Source organism: Monopterus albus, unplaced genomic scaffold, assembly GCF_001952655.1.
Source record: "Monopterus albus unplaced genomic scaffold, M_albus_1.0 scaffold18.1, whole genome shotgun sequence".
Taxonomy (NCBI): domain Eukaryota; kingdom Metazoa; phylum Chordata; class Actinopteri; order Synbranchiformes; family Synbranchidae; genus Monopterus; species Monopterus albus.
The window spans coordinates 8,468,880-8,480,379 of record NW_018127898.1 but is presented as its reverse complement, the minus strand read 5'-3'; the positions used below and the strand labels follow the sequence as shown (position 1 = coordinate 8,480,379).

The following is an 11,500-nucleotide window of genomic DNA, read 5'->3' as shown; positions in this document are numbered from 1 at the left end:
TTGGGAGCCCTTTTTAATGAGCTATTGTAGCAGCTAGGTCTAATGTCAGGTTGCGAAAAAGCCTCTTTGTTGTGCAGATGTCTTCAGAATAGCTCCAGAGGATGAAATATGACTGTGATGACCTTTCAGTTGTGGGCATATTTGTCAGGATTCAAATAAGTTGAAAGGATCAAACTAAACAGTTTCCCCAGCTTGGCAGGGAATTGTGCTGCAGAGGTCAACAGAGGGGACAACAGTGGCAGATTCCAGCGTACAGCCAGTTGTTGGTACATAGTGAAGTACTAGACCATCTCCTGCAGACAAAGACAAAATTAAAATTCTAATTTATTAATGTATACAGAGAGCTCGGCCAAGCTGTCACTCAGCTATTGAAAAGAGAGCCGGGCCCTTTCCCCCGCTGCCCCTCCCCTCTCCTGCCCGGTTCTTGTGAAGAGAGCACAAGCTTGCTGGAGTATCTAACTAACACCGTAAATTGGCTGCTCTCTAATGTTGTATATTACATTTTGCTGGGTTGAAACCATCATTATGAAAAAAGCTACAGATCTGGACAAGTGTTTGTTTATCTCTAAATTACATATTCTGCTAATTAAACACACCTTAACAACATACGCACACAGTTTAAAGCTAAGCATTCATACATAAACATCAGTGTGCCGGTCTCTGTGAGGATGTATTACATTTGTTTTTGGTTGGTTTATTTTTTTCTTCACTTACGGTTTTGTGCTGGTGAGATTTCACTTGCTTTCTCTTTTTCCCTCACACCGCATTTCTCTCTCTCACACACAAACACATTTTGTGACACATCAGAGGGTTGCGGACTGAGTCTCATCTCACTTCTTTTAAGAACAAACCCATGCTTAGAGGAGCCCCCTTCACACAGACCATTCACTATCTCCATCACACAGCCTGGATAATAATTCTCTCTTGAGCTGGACTGGGTCATCAAAAGGCATGATCCAACAATTATGAGGCTGTGTAGTAAGCTGACACCCCATAAAAGCACCTGATCTGCAGACGAGGCTCCATTCATCTCAGTAGTCTTCCCATTAGCCACGAGGAGATGTGCAGAGAGACTTTTACTCATTTGGAGATGTGACTCACTTTCCAATTCATTCTTATTCAAATCAAAAATAATGAAGCACCGTATGTACAGAACATCTGAAAAAAAAAACGACCTGCATAGAGTAGTAAAGGGGAAAAAATATGAGTCAAACAAGCCTCAGAATCCTTGATCAGCATTAAATGGCTCTTTGGTTTTATCTCTCCAGCAGGGCCCCCACCCCCCACACATACACACACACACTCCCTCTCACCATTGCACCACCCACCCCTGCCTCTGGATGAAGATGCCTGCGCTGTATACTCAGCAGTCTAGAGGTGCTTTAATCAGACCAGATATACAAACAGCTGCTATGCAGGCTGGAAAGCAGCTAAACATACTTGACTGGTCAAAAAGCCATTAAATTACATTGACAGAATGACACGTGTAATTAAAAGAATCCATGCCGCTTTTACCTTTTGCGCCTTCACACCTACAGTGGCACAACGATGAGAGCCAGTAAACTCCCACCCCACTAATTACCATTATCAGTGAAATGGTAGGGTTTGACTCATTAGTTCCATGTGCATTTAATTAGAGGCAGGCTGAAATTGGATTTAACTTATTACTTTTTCATGGATCACTTTCTTGTCATCACTTCAAATTGGATTGCAGCCCCAGGTAACTAATTATGCCAGCCGCAGGATCAGGAGTGGAGAAATAGGTAATTAGGAACAACACTGTTGGACCCTCGCTGATAGTTCACCAGCACCAAAGTGGGGGGAGGGTGAAACTGAGACACATTTGTGGCATTGCTCACGAGTCTGGCTGCTTAACTACACCTCATTGCAAGGGACCCTAGGTAGGCATCCGCCTCCTACAGGGGATTATGTGGCGTTCAGCTGGGCTGAAGTTGTTGTGCCAACATGGTGTCTTTGCTATCTGTGTAATGCCCAGATTATGCTGGTTTCTCATCCATGTTTGTGCCTGATATTGGCCTTCATTATTCATGTCGCTGCTACAGTGTGAGGTATGGCCAGCGGCCAGCTGAGTGCAGGCACTGCATTTCTGCCTGTACTACATCTGCACTGACTGTAGAGAATACATGAATGGACAGTTTGAAGAGGCAGCTGTATAATGTATGCTTAACAAACGTAGCTGTAGCTTAAGGCAGTCTTTACTAGTCAGAGCAGAAATAGTCTGCTAAGTTGAGAGAGGGTAAAGGAAGTGATTCCCTTCTCTTTATGCACTTTTAGAGCTTTCATGTTTCATACTAAAGTGAAGAGCTTCTTTGTAAGACATTTGAAGCTACAGTAAAAAAAAATGTCTCTATACTTTGACATTCATTGTTTTTGCATTTATTGTAATTATGTGTTGGCTTTTTGTTTTTAAATGAGACACACTGGTCACTACTCCCTGATAAATGTCACATTGAGCATAATGGTCAAAGGTGCATTACTTGTTAATCATCAGACTCAGAGAAACTATGCCAGCAGATAATTATCTTATCTTTACTATGACCAGCTGAAGTCACAATCCATGCTTCTTTCCTCTGCTTTCCTTTTTCTTCTCCTCCCTCTGTGTTTTCACACCATAGTGTACAGCCGCACAAAGGGCATCTCCAGGTCAAAAGATAATGTCTTTTCAGTTTACGGGATGAAAGCCTTTTAAGTTGTAGAGTGTCATTACAATGCTCCTCCCTCCCCACGTTTGCTCTTCACATCCTTCATTTGTGGTCTCTTGGGGGGGAAGCGTGATGTGACATAATCCAGGGGCTAGGCCTCTGTCTGACAGGACAGGGAGAAGCTGCCGCCTTGCTTCCTCTCCCTCTCCTACTGTTTTTGCAGTAGGCCCATGGCATTGTCCTGACACATGTACTGTATACCACAGCGCTCCAGTCTGTAAGTCATTAGGGCACTAGGCCAAAGCCTGTGAGCTGGAGCTCAGCCAGTGCTCCAGGGTAATCTGAGGCAGCCTTCTGAGGTGTTCCTGTGGCCCAGTCGGCCAGTGACCCAAAATGGCACGGCAGTGGTTAAGCCCACTATGACAGTGAGCACAAGACTGGATTAATATTGTGCGCTACTTGCTGTGAGTTAAGGTTCTTTTTGCACATAGGGAGACCTGGCCAAGACAACAGGAGTGTATTTGTTTTCAGTTTATAATCAGTTAAAATACATTTGAAGATTTTTAGACTAGAAAAAAAGACTGAAGAAGGAGGAAACAGGAACTAACAGAAAGAAGTGCTGGACAGAGACTCACTCCTAAAACACTCAACCAAATCTGAGCATTGCCTGTTTTAAATTGATTCACTTAACAGCTGCTTTGCTTGCCAAGATTAACCAGTCTGTTAAAGTTCAAATCTCTGCAGGCTGTTTCCCACAGAGCACCAGATCATTCTCAGAGTATATGGAAATAACCACTTTATATAGTTTGTAGACTCATTCAGACTTGTGGCTTAACTGTATCTATACTTAAAGGACTAGTTTGACCTTTTTTGTTAGCATTTTCTACCTCTAATTTAAAAAAGCAGAAATGTTAAGCTTCCTGAATATACTCTTGGTTGAAATTGTAATTGCTAACATTTTTTTGCTGCCTTCACTTCTTTACCTTTAGTGTGTGCTCGGTCTGGAAGGTGTCTCGCCTCAGTAAAATCCCATAATTCGTGCATGATCCTCAGAAGTACTTAATCTCTTTGTGTTTGTAAAAAAAAGTCTTAAGGTGAAACTGTAATGAAATCTGATTTTGATGTGTGCATTGCTTTAAGGTGATATGATGTGTCAGGAATGATCAGCACAACACTGGGGTCGGTGCTTGCGTGAAACCCCAGGATCAGGCCGTCTCTTTTGCTGCTTATTTTTCTTGTCATATTGTAAAAAAATGCATTATGTGTACTGTATAGATTAGAACCAGGTTTGAGATAATCCTGTCAGAATGAAGTCATCTGTCCCAGTTCCACGGAGCCAAAACTGCTGCTAGATGGTGGGGTGGGCTCTCCCAGCCAAGAGACCAAGACGATGACTGTCGAATTGACTCCAGTCATATCTCTGGGAGCCACGCTACCATTTTCAGGACACTCTTTTCATCTGAGACCTGATGTTTTCCTTCAAGCAGTGAACCTCTCAGCCCTTCACCCCACTCAAACGCACACACACACACTCCCCCCATACAATATGTTGTATCTTTGTGTCATCCTCTGGCACTATATCCTGACATCAAGTGTGTGTTGTTTGGAGTGATTCACACTCTTTTAGCAGTGGGATGGATGAATGCACATTCAACCATAGTGCTAATAAACACTACCAGCTTTGCAAGGTGCAGACAGGATCAACTCATAACGCAGTTTCTCTTTGGGTGTTGTCGCACACTTTTGACAACTTGGCAGTTCTATGAGTCCATTTTCACTTTTTGTTAGAAGAAGGGCACAGAAATCCTGTATCACTCAGCCACCATGAGAGTGACATAGAGGCAGGAGGGCCTTCAGCTACACTAGGGCATAATCTGGGGTTGCATTTTGTTTTTGTGTTGGACCTGTTACAGTAAACCAGTGTAGTTTATGGACTGATCATCTATGTAGTTACGCACAGCTTGCAGAAAGCATCAAGTCATAGTAATGTAATTCGTGACTTGTTGCTGTTACGTTTTAGTTTTGCCTTATTAGTTGAAATAAATTCACAGGACAGGAAGGAAAACCCACCCAGACGAGTGCTCATATATTACCTCCAGAAATGATCCTGAAGAATTTTATTGGTTAATAATGGGAACATGACAGCCTAAAAAATACTGTTTAATAACATGACAGAAAAGGTTAGGTAAACAGTTCATCTTAGTGGTCCTCCATAAAAAGTGGTGAGAGGAGCCACCCACAGACAAATTTGCACTCTACCCAAATCTGTGTAATTTTATCTATAACTCTTGTGATCAAGTTATTTTTACCTCCACAATTGTAAGACGATTAGTTGTTATTGCTCATTAAAATACTGTGTACTGACATTCTGTGTACTAATATAGTTTCTGATTTAAATCAAAGATGAATCAATCACCAAAGAAGACAAAGCAGAAATTCCCCCACCTCCTTAAATTGATGTTTCTCAAACCTAAAAGTGTTCGTGTTTTGACTAAGTGAAAAACCACAGTAGACGGTACATGCCGAAACACAAGCTCCGTTATACACTGGCTGCCATATCACCTCAGGAAATATTTTGCAAATACAGAGTTCACTTGTGCTGACTAAACAATGTGTTCCTGAATGCTGAAATTAAAAGTAAATAACCAAACCCATATATATAATAGAGCGGTAGGAACATGGTGACTCAGGCGTGACTTACTGTAACTCCACTCTGCTTCGGGTGATAACCTCATTCACTCTAAATATGACTTATTCCAAGTATCAGACGAAGTACTGTTGCAAATGTTAAAAGCTGAGCTCACTGTCTTGTTGTAACAAGTGAAATACACTCAATTTTAACAGGACACACCAACAATAAATACAACTTAACAGTATAAAAATAATGTTAATGTTAACAGCCAACACCTGTACTTGAGTTGGGAACAAGGGCACAGAAAAATAAAATCAAAGTGCAATAAATGCAGTTTAAGTCAAGTAAAACAAAAGCAGTTTTTTTAAATTTTCATTTAATAAGCAATTAAAAATGGGCTCTGAATGGAAAAGACCAGATCACCGCTGGTTTTGTCTACAGAATGTTTTTATACTGCTGTTTACTGCTGGACAAATGACTCTCCTGTGTGGCACTAGTGCAAGTGAGCACATTCTGTTCTAGCTTGGAGAACACGGTTGAAGTTGTATGATTAATATCAGTGATTAAATACGTTTTCGACTCTGATAGGAGACACCAAAGAAATAACAGCAAAATACAGAAATAAAAGAACGATCACATATTATGGTTCTGGTTGTTTGGTGATCTAGAAAGTATTTTTGTTAGCTTGGCCATTGGCTGTATTATATAGAGCAGCTGTTATTTATATAGGTCCAACACCTGCCCTGCTGACTCCCTCCATCAGTAAACAATGATTTACTTTACACACACAGGGAAACAGAGTGTGTTTGTTTTCTCATGACAATAGTCCAGGCCACCAGAGCCTTTCAAGAAAAGGAATGAGTGCAGTTTTGTGTTTTCCTACACTTCTCCCCACTTCTCTTTTTCTCTTTCTCTATTAGCAGTAAGACACTGGTTGGCATGCTGGCACAGCTTATTCACCGGCTGTGTTAGTGTTTTGGGAAGGCTTTGTAATTGGAGCTGAGTCGTTATCTTTAGCCAGAGCCAAGCAGAGCAAAGCCCAGGCCGGGCCAGACATTAACTCATACTTTCACTCTAAGTCAAGCAGGAAATGGGAGTATTTTATAATGTCATCCACTCTGTCATGAACACAGTCACTCAGTTCTCTCTGTAAACTATCACAGGCAACGCCAGTACAAGGCTCAAGGATACTGATGTTTCTCTGTGCACAGGAACAGGAAAAAAAGTCTATATAGCATCTGTATCACATTGGCACATATGTGTAATTATTTTACATAGTGCAGGCACAGAGGCAATGGATTAGAAAGAGAGTGTGTGAGAGGAGAAGCTTGAACTGTGTGTCTGCTAAATTTATCATGAGGCCTTTGGGAGCGTTGAAATGAGAACAGTGGCCTATTACTGTTAAGAAGGTGTTTTATTGAGAATACGCCAACATACCACCCCAGGGAGAGTGCCGGGGGAGAAGAGTGTGGCCATAGCCTAAACCACTTTGCGCATGTGTGTGTGTGTGTTTGTGTGTGTTGAGTGCGTGCATAGAGTTGTCAGCACATGCCTACATGTCACTGTCTTTTTGTGTGAGCCGTCTTGAGGGTGTCAGATAGAAAATAAAAGCGCCTTTTCTTCCACTTAATTATTCACTATGATATGTATGGGAATTGTCACTTGTGACACTTGAGGTGTCCCAGTCAATAATTTATGTAGGTCAGGCCATCTTAGCAGAGCTCATTGTTAGTTATTAGCAGATGAGAGCAGTGGCTTGTTATGCAGGCGCTCTGTTTATTTTACCAGTGTGTTTGTGGACTGGAAGGCATCCCATGAACATTCCTTCATCCTTGGCCAAGGGTTTATAGCTGTTGATATGAGCTGTGTTTTAGAGCTCTGTTGTTCAGCTCTGTGTTTATTGTCATGATAAGTAACAAAGTGAGGTGTTAATCTTTCCTCATGCCTTTCTTCAAATTCTTTAAGTGGGCTTACAACATAGGGAGCCTGATTTTATTATTATTACTAAAAGTAGGTCTGATTAGTAACTCCTCTAATTTTCATTGTGAAGTATGTAACACAGAATGCGGTTAAAATTAAAGCAGATACTAGTTAGAAGATTAAACTGTATATGTTGACAGGAGACAGGCTCTTCATCCTGGCTTCTCTCTCCTGGTGAATTCAGTAAGATCTCCAGTAGGTGGCAGGGTCCTGTTTTCCTCTCCCGTCTTTTCCCCCTTACTGAGTGCGCATGGGTGTTTAAGAGTGTGATGATATCATGACTGCTAATTGCTCTCATTGGCATGGAGCTGGATGGATTGGCTGGTAGCTGGTGTAATGTTAGCTATTAATGTAAGTGGTTTTAGCTTGTCTGAGACCAACTCATAGAAGTGTTTAAACTGGAATCAGGTTTTGCTGCTGTGGTTGATTCTCTGACCAACTTAGTGTATTTTAATCTCTCTTATTTATTATATTTCATTACAACCAGTTGCGTGCTACGGTGTAAGCACACACTGTATACACATTAGCATTACTGAAGGAAATACAAGGCAAAATAAACAGTTCTTATAAACATAGTGTTTTACTCTAAAATAAAATACATGTGGTATTATCTGAGCTTGGGAAGTTTAAAAGGATGAAAAATTCCACATAACTACAAAGCCTCTGAATTATTTGTGCATTTGTTGTTTTTAGCATATGAAATGAGTTGTGTCTTTGTTCCGCACTGTAAACAATTCCATTTAGCAGAACAATAAAGGGGCTGATAGCCGGGCCAGTTTTCTTTCTTTCTGCTGGATAGCTGTGTTTACTTATCTGTTGTTTAATTAAAGGACCTCTTTTCTTTAGGCTCCCATTGTTTCAGTAGCACGGACGGAGTCCCGGCAGGGGTCAAAGGGTTAACAGCCGTCAACTGTGTCTTTTTTTTTTTTTTAAAGGGGCCCCCACAAAGGCACGGGTTCACCTGCAGCCCAGCCCGCCGCTCCCTATTGTGTGGCCCCATTTGAATTGATTATGTTTATAGGGCTGGTTGTGATTGGTGGAGAAGGGCGTGGTTGATTGGATAGTTTTGTATCTTGTCAGCCAGGGAGCAACCTTTTGCGTGCAATCTGTCTGTATCCTGAGGAAGGTTGGAGACTCCACAGCACAGCAGCGCTTGTTCTCAGCCTCCCTGCCTGCCAGCCCGTGTGCCTCTCTCTCTCTCTCTCTCTCTCTCTCACTCACTCTCTCACTCTCTCTTTCCTTCGCCGCTGTGCTCTCCGCTCCGCTTCACTCCGCACCGCGTGGCCCGGCACTCTGTTTACCCTGCCAGCTAAATGGAGTTTGTCAGGTTTGTCAATATGATTGATTTCTGTGATTTTGCCAGCTTTCTTGTGTAAAAACCTGACAATTTAATTTGACTAGGGAAAAGGAGAAAAAGAGGCTTATTGTCTGTCTATTGTTGATATTCTATGTTTGTAATTGTTTAATTTTGTCATGCAGTTTGTATGAGAGGAGCAGCTATCCGGAGTTTACTTTGCTGTTGAGATGCTGACAGTTTACTGGCTTGTTCTGATAGAAGAAAGAGATGAAACCAGGTGTCATGTACAGTAGATTGACTGTACTCTACTGCATTTCAAAACATGACTGAATGGATTCAGTGCTTCTTTTTATTTTTGTACCATGCAGTTGATGGTTGTTAGAAATTGAGCTCTTCACTTATAGTTAATGCAACAGTATGCTTTGCTTGTTTGTCAGTTACATTAATATATACGCAACCATTTACATTAAGTTTCTGATTGCTGTTTGTTTAGTTTTGTTTACTTTGCTGATAGTGAGCTAACCAGTTAAGCAGGATCCTGTACTTTACTGTGTGCTGTTTGAGTTATGTAAAGTCCTAGGAGAAGCAAAAGACAAGTTTGCCTTCCCTTTTACACTGTTGTTTTTCTCAGAAACCTATTGGGAAGTTTTATTGGTAAGCTATTAAAAAGACACAGAAGGGCTTTTCTTTTTTGTCCCACACTGGGTGTGCTAGTTGTATTTTGTGGTGATTTGTTCTTCTGAGTTAATGAGTGATGTTCAGACTTTTCTTGCTCTCAGGCTGTGACCTGGACTAATCCTCACTCTCCTCGTGGTATCACAGCGAATTAAAACCGAGGTTGGCATAGCTCTATATTTGACACCGCCACCACAAAACCACGTTGGAGAAATGCTGTCACTCCAGATGTCATCGCTTCATATTTTCTTGAAAAGTTTGAGTGTGTGTATGTTTTTACGTGTATGTGTGTCAGTGCGTGACACAAAGGGATTTCATTGTACATTTAGGAGGGAAACTTGTGGTCATTTTCTGCTGTCAGCTTTGACTTCTACTTGACAGCCTTGAGGATTTACACAGAAGACAGCTATAGTTATTTTGTTGTTGAATGAACTCAAGTATATTTACTGTAATTATTTTGAGTAATACACTTATGCAACTACAGAGAGGAGTGTTGTTGTTGTTTTTGTCTTTTTGCACTTAACATTTAGCTGAAACATTTTGGTTGCAGTGTTTCAGCACCTATCAGCAGTAAAAAAGTGAGTGTCTGAAAGAAAAGAGAGATGGAGAAAAACATCAGATGGTTGAGGAGGCGAGCAAAGCCTAAACAGGGCAATGTGCACCATAATGCTGTGCAGCTGTGCTGAGACTCGCAGTTTGGGAGAGCTGGAGTGCGAGCTGATTGGGTTGACAGTTTGTAATCAAAGTTGATTTATTGTTCATTAGTAGTGCATTAGCCCTTTCAGGCAGGGGCATTATTTGTGCAGTGGCCTGTCAAGGCAAGGGGCTGCCAGCACCTGTCATTTCTAGACCATGACATAGGCAACCAGATATTAGATGTGTACCTGGAGAAGGGGGCACAGGGGGTAGCTGGCGGAGCCCCACGGCTCGCTGGGATATCCTTTACAGGGATGGTCTTTGCTTTGTACTGGAGCAGGCAGGCAAGTCGGAGACGAGAGATGGGGGAATAGTTTAACAGTGATATAGTGAGCCAGCAGCTGCTCTCTGCTGTTATTCCCTGGCTTTCCTGACTAAAACACGTTTTCACTTGGAAAAGGCTATCACTCAGTTTTTTAAGGGTCACTGCTGCTCAGAGTGTGTGCGTCTCTCTTACAGTTCGGAAGATTCGAGGTGTCATGTGTTTCAAAGGGTTGAGATGGTAGGATAATGATGAGATTACATGGTGGGGAGTGTTTTACGGTACTTCTTCATCTCTGTCACTACCTATATATTTCAAAACAATAAGAGACATGATGGTATCGACATATTACAGCTAGAAATGCTGGACTACTAGGAATGTGTGTGGACATAAAAAAGTTTGACATACTGATTTTTAGTTAATGCTATAAAGCTACTGTTGACACTGAATATCTCTTTTTATATATTTTTAATAATTGGCTGTATACTTTATACAAGTCACATAACACAACAACATTAAGAATGTCAAGAATCAACAAAATTTGAGGCCCTCTTGTCTGCCGTCATGGAAACAAGGATTAGCTTTGCGTTGCTGGTATGCAGAGAATAGAAACCTCTGCATAAGGATGTGTCAGCCATTATCTATTGACTACAGTTTCATACGAAAGGGATTTTAGAGGCTGTGATCTTAATTAAATCTCAGCTGATTCAAATAATGTATGTGACGGCTTGCAGCGTTCCGTAACTGTGTCGAACTGGTAACCCCTACTGTAGATCACAGGCACAGAGTTTACACAACTTCAAAACGTTTCCAAGAAAGGTGAAAACATTGAACGGTGGTGTGTATGATAGTGGTTGTTACCCTGAATATGTGAGTCAGGTTTCAAAACTCAGATGCCTTGTGGCTTGTGAAATATGCACTTGGGGGTGTGGCTTGGGAGGTCAGGAAGAGTGACAGGACATTGAGTCACATGTCAAAATGTAACAAAGAACTTTTTTCTTTTTTTTTGGGAAGGGGGGGGGGTCCTGAATGTTTGAATGTGGAAATGCTCACTTTAAATTATTTAACCAAAACTGCATCTATGTTATTTTATTATTACAACTATTAATAATTACTTAAATTTTACCAATAATTGAGAATTGATTTTTGGATTGTAGAATAGAATCACAAATGCAGTTTCTGAAATACTGTACTCACGATAAATTAGAAATGCCACATTAAAGCACAATGGTGATAGAAGCGATGGTGTGTGTGTGTGTGTGTGTGTGTGTGTGTGTGTGTGTGTGTAACACTCA

At 41.3% G+C, this 11,500-nt stretch overlaps 1 protein-coding gene across 18 annotated transcripts in view; it reads left to right on the top strand.

Moving 5' to 3' along the window:
- The window catches only part of foxp1b (forkhead box P1b), a 161,885-nt gene that overhangs the window by 108,771 nt on the left and 41,614 nt on the right, over window positions 1-11,500 (top strand). Inside the window, exon 1 of one of the 18 annotated variants that reach the window (XM_020592908.1) lies at window positions 8,428-8,602. The exons of the other annotated variants lie outside the window; for them this stretch is intronic. The gene's annotated coding sequence lies outside the window, so the exon portion shown is untranslated. Of the gene's footprint in view, window positions 1-8,427; window positions 8,603-11,500 lie in introns of those variants that run through there. 18 annotated transcript variants of the gene reach the window in all.